Raw genomic sequence first — 16,210 nt, forward strand, 5'->3', positions numbered from 1 at the left:
AAAGTCATGACAGACTTTAAAATTTAGCATACTGGTATTCAGTAACATTTTCCTAATTTGGTTTCTCTGTTCGTTTGTTTTGGTTTTTGAAGATAATTCTGTTCCTCACTTATGACATGAAACTCTTTAGTGAAGATTTGGGGTCCTCACATCTGATTTCTAGATGGCCTGTAAGTCAACTTGGATCATCTTTCAGTAGCGCACTCTGAGTTTTAAACATCTGAAACCCATTGTCTTGGCTTCTATTGCTGTGATGAAACACCATGACCAAAAGCAACTTGGGGAGAAGAATTTATTTTAGCTTATCATGCAACATGAAGGGGAATCATGGCAGGAACTTGAGGCAGAAACTAAAGCAAAAGTCATGAAGAAACGTTGCTACTGGCTTGTCTTCTGGCTTCCTGTGGCTTATGCCACACAGGATCACCTGTCAATGGTGGCACAACCCACAGTGTGATAAGCCCTCCCCATCAAATCGATAATCAAGAAAATGCCCTACAGATTTGCTACAGACCAAGCAGACAGAGGCATTTGTAGCTCATATGAGACTCTGCTTCTAGACAACTCTAACTCTTGTCATATTGACAGAAAACTGGCAGTCCCCCTTTTTTTTGAAAATAATGATTATTTTAAATATCTCACATAAAAAACCAATATATAGCAGAAACAAAAATATTCAAACAAGGTTTTAACAAAGTAAGACATTTCTTACACTCAGATAGGGAAGAGTGTTCTATTTAGGCTAGGGTTGGCTAATGGATTGTCTACACTTGGATATTGGTCATTGGAATATTAAGCTGCAGGGAGCAAATGAAATCAAGACAGATTGGAAGCCTTGCAGGGTGAGGAACCAAAAACATAACAGCCATAACAAGAGGAAAGCATTGAGGGAGGAAGGGTAGAGATGAAAGTCAAAACGAGCTGAATTTTAAGTGAACATTTCTGGCATTTGTAGCCAAATAGATAGGGCAATCTAGATGTTTATTGCATATGTGACTTATTAGTATAGGATTGGGAAAAGATTTTTGATGGTGTTCTATGTTTTGGTACTCATCTATTGCAGCTTATAAGTCTCCCTATTTTATTAGTACTTATCTTCTTTTTATTTTATTTTTTAAATGATTAGGCCTGTTTCATGACATAAGCTATAAATCCTGTATTTGGCAGTCTCTATGCTTGAAAACTCCAAGTAGATTTAGAGTAAGTAATTGCTAGGACATTTAACATCTTGACATCACCTACAAATAGCCTGGGGTTTCTAAAGTCACATTGATGGTAAAGAACCCCCTTTATTCATAGGACATTCGCATGCTAGAGGCATGGGGGTGGCTCTTGAAGAAGCCATTTGTTTAAAAAAATATTCTATTTCTGTTTTTCAGACATTTTACTGTGCAATGCTAAACATTCAATGAAAAGCTGTGATGAACCAAACTAGAATCTGGTGAAATAAGAAGTCAGGATGCTCTAGTGCTTTTGTTTATCATCCATTTCTTCATGCAGAATGTGTTGGTTGTCTTTATGGCATTATTCTTTGAGGCGCTATTGTCCTTTGCGTATCTGTTTTCTATTCCGACACAGAAGAGCCCTTACTGCAACACAGAAGTTTCTGAGTTCTGCCTCCATAGTTCTGCCACACCCTACATGAAACAGGACTCCTTTACCCTTACACCTTTCTATGGGAAGTTCACTTAGGGAGGGAAAACCCCCACTCTTTCCTTTCAACATTACTATCTTCTGAAAATCCATGGATAGTAGCTACTTATTAAATACAACTTACATAGAATTTTGTACTTAATTAATACTTTCACACTGTTCACTAAGTTAAGGAAACATCAGAAATACTGTCATTGGACTAGAGATGCTATCAGAAAAAAAACAAAAAACAAAAAAAACAGACTTTCAGAAAAGTTTGGTGGGCCCAAAAAATGGTTCAGTGTGTAGAGGTAGTTGCTACCAAGGCTGGTGACTTCAATTTGTTCTTCAGGTTCCACATGTTTTAAGGGAGAACTGACTCCCAGAAGTTGTGCTTTGACAATCTCTCTCTCTCTCTCTCTCTCTCTCTCTCTCTCTCTCTCTGTCTCTCTGTCTCTCTCTCTCTCTGTCTCTGTCTCTCTCTCTCTCTGTCTCTGTCTCTCTGTCTTTCTCTCTCTCTCACACACACACACCATGGCCTACTTATACCCATACCACAGAGACACACATTTCCATTTCCATATGTCATATTCCCCCCCCCCTCACACACACACACACACACACACACACACACACACACACACACACACCTATACATGTACATAAAATGTAGGCAACTCATGACATTCTCTCTAGCATAAATAACACCTACAAACACATAGCTAATATATTTTCTGATTTTTTTCTAAGTTCTACATAATGTTTCCATGTCAGATCACATCTCTTCCTGTGTCCTTCACAGACTGACTGCTTTAGTTTCCTTGTGCATTGAAGTTTCAAAATCTTGCTTATTCTGCACTAACACTAAATAACAGCATACAGAGCATCTCTTCCTGACTTCTCAGCGAAGAAATATTACATAATTTTCTTCCTTCTGTTTATTCAATAAAATTGGGGATCCAAATTATATCAAGGTTGCAAGAACAATTATAATTATGCAAAGGTTAAAATCAGATAAAGTATCAAAAACTGAAATGTAAATTGCTTTTAGCCTGATGATGTTTTGAATATTAAAAATAGTTTTCCTAGTTAAAAATAAGTGTAAATCCATACCATGTGTTCTGTCCAATGCACATGTTATGACAGAATTCAGCCAGCTCAGTGCTTTTGCATTCAAATCTGAGAGACTCACTGTGTGCTCTGTCCTTTCCAGTGCAGAACTGCTCTGACAATGATGGCAGCAAAGACAATTGTGCTAATGTGGAAATTTGTGAAACCCCCAAACCATACTACAGACATCAGTAAACACTCGCTGAATCTTTCATGAAAATCAAAGTGGTATATTATAGTATCATACAGTTGTATGAGAAGATTTTATATCTAGAAATGCTGTGCTGGACAGTCACTTGAGGAAAATAGCGTTCATCTAGCAGCCCAATGTTTAATAAGAAAATGACTTAAACATGAGAGATGATTTAGTTTTCTGTTCATAAAGTCTTGATAAAAGGATTTTAATGAGAATGTGCTGTGATTCTTCCCTTACGCATGGCAATAGAGTGGCTTGACTTCTCAGAGGGCATTCCTGTAGACACACGATGGCCAGCATTGTCATTGCATTTAAAGGCTACAAGCCCCATGTGGTATAATGTTGAACAATACAGTACTAAGGAAATCATATCATTCTGCCTATAGCCTTTAAGTTTGCATAAAATGATTCCTTCACAATCCTAGACTCCATCCATTTGCTTCTTGCCTTGGGCCAGACTCTATGCTCATAGGTGAGACAAGGAAGTGAGAAGCTCAGAGAAATGTGTAAGAGGCAATGTAAAGAGATCATCTAGAGATGATGCTTAAAACATCTCTTGGTGAGCTGGTATCCATCCACAACATGAACAATTTTACATCTAGTAACATCCACTTTCCTTTCTTGTTTTAATTTTTCTCCTTTGAAATTAAATTTACCTAGAGAAATTATATAGTACCTAATATACATATGTAAACACTGTTTTTTCAATTTTGTAATCCGAGTATCAATTCCATTAGATTATAAAGTTTTGGTTTTGATTTTTTTTTTTTGAGTGTATCCTCACTATCTAGCATGCAACACAAGCTATCTTAAAAGTCCTGAGTCAAACTGAGAGCTTCCGATTCTCTACGGAGCTACAGCTTCATCAGCTTAGCGGAAGCTTGACAAGTACTTGTGGAATGAAGACAGTATGATTGGCAGTGTGATAAGACTTCTGATGTTATGGAAATAATGGTGAAAAGCCCACATTTGTGGAATGTTTATGGAGAAAGTCATATCAAATCATGTTTTGCTGCATGACTAGGAGTTTCACGCGCAGGAACGAAGCACTGAGACCACTTGGAGGAAGGATAGGACCTTAGAGAGCCTAAGGAAGTGTATTACAAAGGAGCCATCACTTCTGAGATGGGTGAAGCCAGCTGCTCTTGAGGGCTCTTTGGCAAGAAGTGGGGCAACCAGGAAATGTCAGAGAAAGATCAGCAAAGGAAGATCAGAAACTGGTAGATGGGTTCCTTAGACCATCTATGCACACATTCAGAGATTTAGACTGGAACTGGAATGTAAGTCATCTTTAAAGGGTTTCTGGAGAGCAGCAGCCATGCAGAGTTAGCCCTGGAAGAAAAATGGAGGGGAGTAGGAACACGTTATTTGTTGAGTTAGTGAGAGAATTTTTTTGAGTTACTTTTGGCCTACGATTTGGTGAATTATCAAGATTTGCTAGAAATATTGATAGATAATGAAAATAAATAACCTCAAGTGACAGAGTAATTTTAATGGGAAAGTTAAGAATTTACCCAATATTTTAGAACATTAAAATTGAGGAGCTTTTCAGCACCCGTTCCTGTTATTACCCTGACCCTGGACATGCCTACTATGCTATTTTCTCTGAAACTCTTCAATTTGCCTTCAACAGAAGTTTTTCACTTGAAAAACAAAAACAGTTTTTGACTTTTTGTTGTCTGCCAAAATTGATTAGCTGCAACTCAAGTTTAGCTATGTACTTTTAATTCATTACGAAAAGTACTGCATGCAAATTTAGACATCAGTGTTCCCCACTACATAAAAACAAACTTACATAAAAACAGCCTGCCATTCAGGCATGGGGGAATCTTTGATATACACAGGTTTAGAAAAGCACTCCCTCTGAGTTCCTTCTGATAGCATCTACCCTCACTGTCTCACCGCATCTCTACAGGAATTGAGTCACGAACACAAGTTTAGGGCTCTGATGCTTCCTTGAGAGTGAATGACATCTTAATCTGACTCAAAAATAGCATAGATGATTTAGAATTGTTTCTTTTGAAGCTAAATATTATTATTGTATTTACAACTAATGGAAACTTATTAGAAGTTGTCTCAAAATTAATATTTGCGTGTAAGGTACCTGGCACATTTTAAGGTTATGGGGACTGGTTTCATTTTTTTTTTTTTAATTAAAAGTTGTGAGCTATAAAATTAGTTCTTAAGGAAAACTTTAGGTAGCGGTATAGTAAAGAGTAGAAGAATTATGAAGCTAATCTTCTTTGAAGGATACAAGCCCACTCTGTCCAGATTAAATAAAACATCACTGATACCACCTGAGACATTTCATTTGCCTTTACAATAAAATGGTATTTCATAGAAACTATAACAGGGGTCTCACATATTTACAGTACATTGGCTATCTCAGGGAAGTTTTGATGACCTCCTGAAGACTGAGGTGTCTAAGTGGTCCTCTTTTATACGGGTCAGGAGAACAGGACTAGAGAGCATCAACTAGTTTGGTTTTGTGAGGCTAACCCCTAAGGAAAAGGTGGGGGGACTAAGAGTAAGCAGATGAACAGGTAAATCCCAAGAGCTGAGGAGTGGCCAGTATGACTTGTTGAGACTGTAATTGGAAAAAGGTGAGGGGCTGCTTTGCAGAGCTGAGAGATGCACAGAAAACTCAACTGAGTTGATACCTGATTTTCTCAGAAAGGCTCCCTGATATCAGCCATGCAGAATTCAGCAACACCAATACACAGCAGCTGCTTTTCTACCCAGGATAATTTACCTTTTTTTTTTTTTAACCTTAGTACATTAAAGTCTCCCAGCATTATTAGCAAGCAGTTTCATTTTAAACCTCATTTGCTATTAATGTGATTTTTAAAGTGCCCCCAATGCTGGAAAGTATTATTCATTCGGTGTATTTACTGTATGGGTTTTTGAGGATGTAAAGTCAAGAGAACAGCCAGAATCAGCTCAAACTTGCCCCACATGGTTTTCCTAATACCCTTCAAATCCTGACTTCTGCCATTGAAGCCATATGTCTCTTTAAGCAGATACACTCTGCAGTGCCAACATGTGTCAAGGACATCCCTAGGTTACCAAAATCATTTTATGTGCAACTTCTTCTAATATCCCAAAGTACTCTCCCACCTGAACCCCACCCCAACCCCTAAAATACAATTTTAATAATAGGCATTAAAATGTCATGCTGATAATAAACTCAGAGATATATTACAGAGGATCTGCCTGTATTTTCTTTTTAAATGCTTTTGGCATGAACATAATGGCGTGTGTGCACAGACTCACCCGCAGTGCCTAAATTCTATTTTTTTTAAGGTTTTGGTTATGAAGTAGTGCAAAATTTCAAAATCAAATTATTCAATGCAGAAATGTTAACTTACAGAGAAGCTGGGAAGACAGGGCTATAAATTTTTGTTAACGGACAGTGCAGAGAGATTAGAATTATACAGACATGCAATGTTGCATTTTCATCTCTAGTCAAGAGTTTTATCACCATATTATCTTGTGTTGCTTCTGGGGAAGCGACAAACAGTAGGTTTGGCCATCTCAGGGACAGAGGTCTCTGGAAACTGCACCTGCTCGTTATGTGAGAAATCCTTCTGTGGGCAGAGAGAAGGATTTCAGCATTATTCTCAAACTGTTGCCTAATTCTTATAACTTGTGCATGTATTTTTTTTTTTTTTGAGTCATGATTGTACAATCTGTTACCCATTTTGGGATAAAAACACTATTGAAATCAAGCATACTGACTTAACCAAGCTGCATTTTTTTCATGAATCGGGTTGTAAAGTTGATTGTCACTGTGCAGCCATGTCTTGTGTAAATTCACACACACACACACACACACACACACACACACACACACACACACGGAAGGGCATCATTTAACAATTTACTCTTCTCAAATAAGGAGCTTTTTCTGTTGTCGTTGTTGTCGTCTTCCTTCTGATCTTCACGTCTTTGAAACACCATGAGTCACGGTGTTTCCCATGTAACAAGCAGCTCGGTTCTTTATTGTCTGCGAGGCTTCCATGTACTGCAGCAAATTTGAATTGGATATGTTGTGTTCAAATTGATAGTACTGAGTAAGCCAAGAAATGCGTGCCTTTTCCTTTAAATGGGAGCTGCGGCAAGGCACAGTTATGGTATGGTATACTGAACAAGTCAGTCGGCACTGACCAAAATGTTGATGGATATACAGCAGATCAAAACGAGGAGAGTCATTTTGAAGTGCTCGGTATCTGTCTGACATGATAGGCTTATGAATTTATACCCCTTTGCAAAAAAGAGTCTTCACATTATTTTGTCAGTTTGTTTCAATTTGAGAGGTGTAGAAAATTGGTATTCATTTTTTTGATATAACCCTTAAATTGTACAATTTAAGAAAACTGGCTGAAAGAGATAAATTAAATGGGTAGAAATATTTTCAAATCAAAGACCGACTGACATATATAAAAATGATGTATGTTTCTTACATGGTCCACAGGGGGAATTCTGCAGGCTTGCTATGATCTCTACAATTTGCTTCAGGGCAAACTAGATTCTGGGATATTCTATTATCCCTTTGGTCTGTTTATCATGGAAACTGATGTACAATCGAGAGTCCTTTTGGTCTTTCTTTCTGTCAGGCTGGAACTGGAAGGAATTCACTTATCTCGTCTGCTCACCTCCAGGAAACTGCTGCCGCAGAGTTCAGTGACCAGTAATCAATTATTATTGAGAAGCAATCAATTGCTAATTTCCATAATTATGCACATCTAAACACTATGAACAAGGAAGAGAAACAAAGCCGCACTCCAAGCCTTGCCTTGTTAGCAGTATTTTGTTAACACAGGCTCTAAAAAAAGCTGCCGCAGCTGGTACCACAAATGTGTTTCCAGTATTCAGGCCATCAACGTGATTCGTCGCTAAATGTATAGAATCAGCTTCTTGCTAAAAACTACAATTACAGGTGATATACAGATTGAAATCACAGGGCTGGTTTGTCGAAGAAAATTGTCCTAATGATGGGTTTTCGGATGGGGAACGCAGCTCTTTTCTTTCTCTGTGATGGGTTGTGAAGGCAGCTGCACCTGCCTCTATGCTGTATTCTGCCGCACTTAATGATATCTGATGATATCATTAGGCAAAGTGTTCATAAACAGATGTTGAGCCTGTGCCTAAATGCTGTCAGATGAGCGGTTGCTGGCCTGAAACAGTATTATTTATATAGAACATTTACGTTTGTTATGTTAATAACCCCACTATTAGCTCTCTGGATGTTGCGTTAGGAATGTAAATGTAGTTAATATGAATAACAACCTCTTTACTCTTTGTGCTGCGGTTGGGTATAACTTTTAGGCTTTGGGAGAGAAACAAAGATACCCCCACCAAGTCCTTTTGACTTAGTGATTTTTTTTTTTTTTTTGGCACCACTTGAAATTTTGATCAGAAGATAAATAGTAAAAATCAATAGGACAGATGTTAAATATCAGACTCTGGTTTTCTGGACAGTAGTAAACTTAGAGAACCCAATATCTCCGTATTTTCTCCCATGAGCCCAGGCCATCCACCTGATGTATCAGAGTGGTCATTGTGGATCCCCAATGACAAGTGTCCATCTCAAAAATTCCTAAACACTCTATCATCCATCAGCCTGATGTGGTTGGGCCCATGATCTTGTTTTTGTTTTGTTTCCTAACAGCACTACATTTCTAGACCCATGTACCAAGACATGGTGGTCATGGGTCTTAGCCATGTTTTTCTGGTTTTGTTGATGACTTAGCCATTACTGTGATGTCATGATTGCAATGCCTAGAAAAATTGCAACGCCTAGAGAATTCCATGTGTATTTAAGTCAAAGTCGAATTTTATGTCTCATAGTTAATTCATGCAGAGTAAGTATGCAAATTCTGACAGTCGTCCAATGTACACTACTTCTCTGGAACACTGCTCTACTGTGATAGCCATATCATGTTCCGAGTGGATCTTTGTCATTTGGTTATGTTTTAACTCACTGAGGAATTTCCAAACGGAAAAGTGTACTCTATCATTTACGAGTTTCGAAAACTATTATTCCTAAATGTTAATGAAACAAAAATCAAACAGTGTTAAGCTTGCTCTTTCCTACCTCTGCAGTCATAGACTTGAGGAATTGTTTGACGTGTCTCATTACAGTTAATACTAAGAAGTCATTCAGGTTCCAAAAAGTGGTAAAATGCCTACGTGTGGATGATTCCCTGTCTAAGAAAATGAGCAGTGTATTATAGTGGCCAGTTTGTGTGCATAGATTCTCTTACTCCATCTTATCTCCAGGGAATTCTAAATCAGGTCATTGTAAGTTATTATTTTAAAATTCTGATAATGACAGATTTTTCTTTTCCTTTACTATCTATCACTTTAATTTTGATCTTTTAGAAAACACTGGAAACTCCAGATTCTTTTCATAAGGATGTTTTCTGTATTGTCTTCTAAATGCAGAAATGTAGAAAGTAAAGTAGAAAACATTCTAGTATATACTTCTGTAAGAATTGCTAACTCCTATGTTTACATGGAGATTTAAGAAAATAGATTATTTAAACTTCCCAAGTTAGAAAAGTGAGAGGATAACTTTTTTTCTTCAAATTATGGCATAAGGTAATAAAACTGTAAAACTCTGTGCATGTTTTCATGCAAAAGAAATGAGGTTCCCAGGAGGGATGAAATAATACTTCATGCACACACCATGGAAAGACTCTGATGACCTTCCAAGTTTTTGGACTCTCCAACGTGACTTATAAAGGGGAGGGGCGGGTGATAAATGGTCGACAAGGGCTTGGTCCACTATGCAGAGCAATTTCATTTGTTTGACTTTGCTTCAAGTTATTCGGAAGGTACTCAGAAACACCTGTTCATCTAAGTGTACCCAGTCAACACTTAGGAAAGCCAGTCAACGAAAGGGGTCATGTTGTACTCCTCAGAAACTTAGATCGATGGCAGAGAGAGGGTGAAAGGAAGTGTTGAAAGCGTCAACTATTGCTGAAACACGATCAATTCATCAAAGTCTATTTACAAGGCACGAGAGCCCACCTATCTCCAGTGAGTGTTTATTTCCCATCTTCTCTTCCCTAGCTTTGATTTTTGAACAATTCCTTAAAAGGCATGTATGTCTAAGGCTTTATTAATTTCCTTTTACTCCAAAAGGTGGAAAAAAACGATGTTGCCATTTAGTCTATTATTTTCCAAAGTGTTTCTGTTATTTATGTATGAACCAAGAGCAGATCTCCTTTACTGTTGCATGTCTCCTTTAAGGATTGTAGAGGCCAAATGGGGCATTTCACCTTCCTCCCGCCTCTCCTTCCACCCTGCCTCCCACTTCTCTTCTTCTTCTTCTTTGACATTTCTATTTACTTAGAGAACCAGACCTTTATGTAAATACCTTGATGCATATTAAATATCACTTACATTGGCATAATGACATGATTACCTTATGTGCAGGATCATTGCTTTTCCTATGTACACAACAACATCCAGAGGTCAAGTACAAGACAGCAAATGATTCTGGACTCAAATGATGCAAATTTCAGACCTAGCTAAGCAAATTACTGTGAGTTGTTGAGAAAATCTGTTACGTCTCTAGGCCTCAATTTCTCTGCCCTAGTAAATGTATGCTTTCTTAGTGTATTGCTTCTTGGAAGGATGTTTGTAAAGATGAACAAATGCTAAGATCTCTTGATTTCTGTAGGAGCTTACCACTCAGCATAAACTTTGTGTTATTAAATTATGGATGAAGCAACTCCTGAAAATAAACGTGTATTATAGACTGTATCCTAGTGGTAATAATAATAGCAGTGCCACTAGCTTTTTCAATTTTTATTGTTTTGCTTAGTTTTGTTTATCACTTAAAAATGACCAGAGGTGGGGACTGGAGAGATGGTTCCGTGGTTAAGAGTGCTGACTGCTCTTCTGATTGTCCTGAGTTCAAATCCCAGCAACCACATGGTGGCTCACAACCATCTGTAATGAGATCTGATGCCCTCTTCTGGTATATGTCTGAAAACAGCTACAGTGTACCTACATATAATAAATAAATAAATCTTTTGAAAAATGACCAGAGGTATATGAAAACATATTTTACTTGTACAAGTAATGCAGATTTATTTATTTTCACTTCAATAATGAAGCCCCATTTTAAGTGATTTCTATCTTGATTGCTATAATAAGTTAAACTTCAACATTTGTTAAAAAGCATGTCTGTGAGTGACAGTGATATGAAAATGTGTGCCTTCTCTGTGTTCTACCACAGAAACAACTGGGGACCTTTTCTTCTCTCTTTCCTAGGTTCTGTAAGCTTTATAGATTTCACTGAGGAACTTCACATTCTAATGAGCACAAAAAACAATGTTCTTCTTCAAAAAAGAAAATCTAGTTATCCCTGAAAATGGGTTAAAATTGGTTTTGTATGAAAACCAAGCTGAAATGACCATGGTGGTACTAACTTATTACCTCATGTTACTCTTCACTTCTCCTTATAAAATGGCATCCTTTGTGGTAAGATGGCCTCCAGGAGGAAGGAGCGTGCACCATTTGCTCACCATCTCAACGCTCTCTCTGTGTCTTGTTGGGCTTCATTAAAAATACTCACGCTATGGCAGAATTCCACAAAGCCACTCTGAAGATTTTTCATCTCATATTGTACTCAGAAGTACATTTATGTCTCTCTGAGAAGAAACTTGACACTACCAGGACAGTACTGCTATAAGACTAGAAGTTTTAAAGTGCAAACAACTACACAGAAGGAACTTTTGTCCATAAGAACTACATAAATTATCTACATGAACATGAAGTCCTTCACACATTCAAGGACTGTCACTTGTGTGTACATTGGTTTGATGATGTCATTGCCTAGAACACAGGGATTTGGTCTGAAAATGGCCATAGAGCATGCCACTAGTAGGGAATGTATTTTAAGGGATTTTTAAATGTCCCACTAGATATTTGACTGTAATGAGGGAATTTCTCCCCTTTATCTGAGGGCCTCAAAGACAAGAAATTGGTGGGTGTGGGGGAAGTATGGCTGGAAAAGGGAAAAGCAGAGAACAGAAAGGAGAGAACAAAAATGCCCATGGTCAATTTCTTGATGAAACATCAACGAACTTCCACCCTATTAAGCAAAATGCTCAACTGAACAAAATTTATCTTGGTTTTGAAAGTTCCAGGTTTGTAGGTCCATGCATCTTACAAAGAGTAATATTCTAACCTAGGGAGCCAGGATTGGAAATTACTGTGAGAGTGAACCCAAACTGGACACTCATAATTGCATCGTTTATTATTATCCAAATTTGGGTAGGAGGATTAATATCAGAAGATTCCCTGTCTTTCAATCTTGTGTCCATATCGATAAAATTGAGCTAATTGCTAATTGGTATTCAGAAGTGAACCACTCTAGTACCCTGGAGCTTTCCTGAATTATGGCATGAAGTTAGAAATAAGATATTGTTCACTTCTATTACAGAGTGTGGCATTTATTCCTGAAAATAACATAGTCTCATTTATAATATTTTTATCTAAAATATAAGTGATTGTATGGGGCATTAGAAGAGTGTTTTCAGGCTCAGCCACTATTTATAGCACTTATTATTCACACACACATACACACACACACACACACACACACACACACACACACACACACATCTTACTAATCATTACCACAGACTAAATTATTAGAAACTGACATAATTTACAGGGAATATTCTTCCTAGATAACCTTGATTATCCCCATCTTCCACATCTTCCAATGATCAATACAAAATTCCTTTATGGCTTTACTCACACTTTATTATGTAGTTTTCTAAAACATGTTTTCAGTCATTGCTCTGGCATAGAATATCTTAACACATTTGGTGAATTTCATATCTCATGTGTTCCAAAGAAACTATGGTTTGGGAAATATCTATATGGTGGGTTTTCTTTGGGACAACTATTACTGTTTTAAATAAGTCAATATATCTTCTTAAAAATACTAATAGGAAATTATATTTCTAGAGATTTTTTTCACTTTTATTTATGTGTAGCTGTGTGTTTCTGTGTATAAGCTTATACATGTGAGTATATTGTCCATGGAGACCAGAAGAGGGCAATGTATCCCCCTAGATCTGGAGTTCCAGGCAGTTGGGAGCAACATCATGTAGGAGCTGGGAATTCAACTCAGTCCTCTGAAAAGCAACATTCTATCTTAACTGCAGAAACCTCTCTCTCTCTCTCTCTCTCTCTCTCTCTCAAATAAAAAAAAATTAAGAGTACTTAGTAGATCTCCAGGGCAGAATTAAATAAAATACTAATCGGTACAAAACTTGAAATGCTGGTGAGGGTGGGTCACTTCATTAATAAACCATTCATGATACTTTAGTTTTTCTTTTCTTTTTTGTTTCCTTGTTTGTTGCTTCAGTAAAACTATTTCTAAAACATGGCTTATGGTATCTGTATACTGTATGGAAATTTTACCGATAGTCTAATGGATTGGAGAAAACTTTCAGTGCTGTAATTCCATGGAGACTCTGAAAATAAAAGGTGGCGATGAGTTCTAAAGGAAGATTTCTTGGCTTATTTGAAAATTTAAAAGACAAATACCAAGGTGGATTCTGCCTTTCTCCTTGGAATGTTCACTCCAGAACCGATTCTCAAGACAAATGATACTGAAGGCTTTTCCCCAGGCACTGTTTTTGTGCAAAGCATAAAGATTGATTATTACACCCCCAGAATTACTTTAGCAATTCTAACTTTAATCTGATAATTAATTTTCCAAAATATCACTCAGTTGGAAATAGTATGTTTTTGAATTATGGACAAAAAATCTTTGAAAGCACACTATATAATTCTAATTATGCTAACCATTATTCCAAAATGTATCTTAATGAAATCCTCAAAAAATTATAAAATAATTTAATGTAGCATTCTTTAAAAACTAAAGGTAGAGGGTGGCTAGAAAGGTGTTTCAACATTAAGAGCTCTTGTTCATCTTGCAGGGGACCTGGTTCTGTTACCAGCATTCATGTAGTGGTTCACAGCTATCCATAACTCCAGTTACAAAAAAATTCAACACTCATAATGTCTGTCCACATCAAACACATGAGGTGCACATAAATACATACAGGCTGAACACTCAAATATGTTAAATAAAAATAACTGTAGAAGAAAGATTTTAAAAGAGATACATATTGCTGGAAATATAACTCAATGCTAGGGCATTTACCTAATTGTTTTCTAAGTGGGAGGTGGGGAAGATCTGAAAAGAGTTGGAGGGAGGGGCAGCCATAATTAGAATATCCTTGTGAAAACAATTTATTTTCAATAAAAAGTTAAAAAGTACCAGGCAATGTGGTAAATACATAGATTCCTAGTATTCTGGAAGTTAAGACAAATAGATTACATCAAGAGCCTACATACTGAGTTCAAGGCCAGCCTCGACTACAAACAAACAAAGATAGCTGTGGCAATATTAATTTCAGATTAGATGGTGCATGAGCAAGAAATTATTGGCATCCAAGGCTAGACCTAAAATGATCCCATTTCTTTAAGAGGAACTTGTTGGAGTTTGTTGATGCATTTATTTTTAAACTGGAAAAATACAACCGTGTATTTACAGCAGCGGGGCATAGGTGAATGCCTTCCTGTCTTCACATACTCTGTTTAGGCCAAATGTTTGTTATAGATACTTCTAGCAATTTTTTTTGATGATTTAAAAACCTGATAACCATTTTGCTACATAAGTCAATCTGAGTTGAGATTATGCAATATGAGAGAGTTATCTAGATATATAGCCTATGGACCTTGACCTGAAATCAATAAATAAGCCTCTTTTTGTTAAGTCTAGGGTCCTAAAGTGATGAAATTGCATATCAGTTTCATTATATCATTCATTGGTTGATGACTGGAAGCTAAGCAATTCTACAGTAAAGGAGAAACTGTTTTAGAATACACTAAATTTATCCTGAGGTATCTTAATAATTGATTTTTGTTACTCAGTATTTCTGGAGCCTGCCAGTAATAGTCTTCGGTTCAATTATGCCCAGAACCAAATTGTCATTGAAATCTGGGGCCCCAACGTTGCCATAATGGAACAAGCATTGGGAGCTTTGAAGTAGCAATTCCTGTGTTGTGATTCCATCTCCTCAACTGTTCTCCTTAAATCAAGAAGCTCTCAGATGCACAGACCTAAGCAAAACGGAAGTGGTCCTTCGGGCTACTTCCTGATGAATGGGATCAGAAGAAGAACGACAGTCACCCGAATCCATCGATGAGAAGGTTTAGGGAGTGTTATTCCCATGCATCTTCACACTTCTCTAGGAAACAGGTGCTCCCCGCGAATCAGTACACTGACAATGTGGGACGTGCAGCTTCCCCCTCCCTGAACCGTGCTCACTGAATGCTGCTGCGTGAACACAGGGAAATCCGTTGCAAGGCACAATGACAGTGGCCACGTTTGTGCAAACAAGTGTCTTACTGAAAGCAGCAAGAACACACTTGAAAGGATCTCTCAGAACCTTCCATGTAAAAGCATGGCTGCCCAGTGCACACGCGCACACACAGTATTTCAGGGCTACTCGTAGCAAGCAAACAAAATATGGTTCAAATGGCTTAGCAATCCCAGAAACGGAACACACCAGTTTAATGAGGTCTCTGCTTGAAATTAAAGTGGAGGGAGTTTTACGGAGAGCAGTATTCAATAACAAAATATTAAATGATAAACACAGATTGCTTAAAATCAGACGGGCCATTTTAAGAAAAGCATTTTAGCTCATCATGATATGTAGCACCTTATTTAAATTAGGAGGTGTTAATTCGTAGCTTGAATAATATATTAATATAATATGTAAAGTGAATGGCATTGTTAATCACAGTCGCGCCTGGAACGACTTTGCTTCTGTGCACTGAATGTTAATTTTGCAAAACATTAATTTCAAAGATTTTGCAGCAGTGCTTTTGTAATTAAATATTAATGTCACATGTTATTGCAGAAGCATGTTTATGAAAGCCGGCAACACTTCAAGTCAACTCATTTGTTTTTATATTTATTCTTGTACATCTGCAATCCCTTCCATTTCACCATTTCAAAGTGCAGGCCATTTTGAATAGTCAATATGTGAACATTTTTCATTGTAAGCGTTTTTTAACATCCAACAGGGTAAATATTTAATGTTGTGTTTTTAGCTGGTATAATTTTTCAGAAAATTGGCTATAACTTTTAACAACTCAAAGGTACCTAAACTGTCTCCAGTTTTGGCTTAAGTGATCTGAAAATAAAGTAGTAATAAATGTGATGAA

General features: G+C 37.2%; 1 protein-coding gene across 9 annotated transcripts in view; it reads left to right on the forward strand.

Moving 5' to 3' along the window:
• Arhgap15 (Rho GTPase activating protein 15) overlaps positions 1-16,210 on the forward strand; it is a 647,156-nt gene that overhangs the window by 222,123 nt on the left and 408,823 nt on the right. The window lies entirely within an intron of this gene.

The sequence above is a fragment of the Mus musculus genome, chromosome 2 (assembly GCF_000001635.26).
Source record: "Mus musculus strain C57BL/6J chromosome 2, GRCm38.p6 C57BL/6J".
NCBI classification, from domain to species: domain Eukaryota; kingdom Metazoa; phylum Chordata; class Mammalia; order Rodentia; family Muridae; genus Mus; species Mus musculus.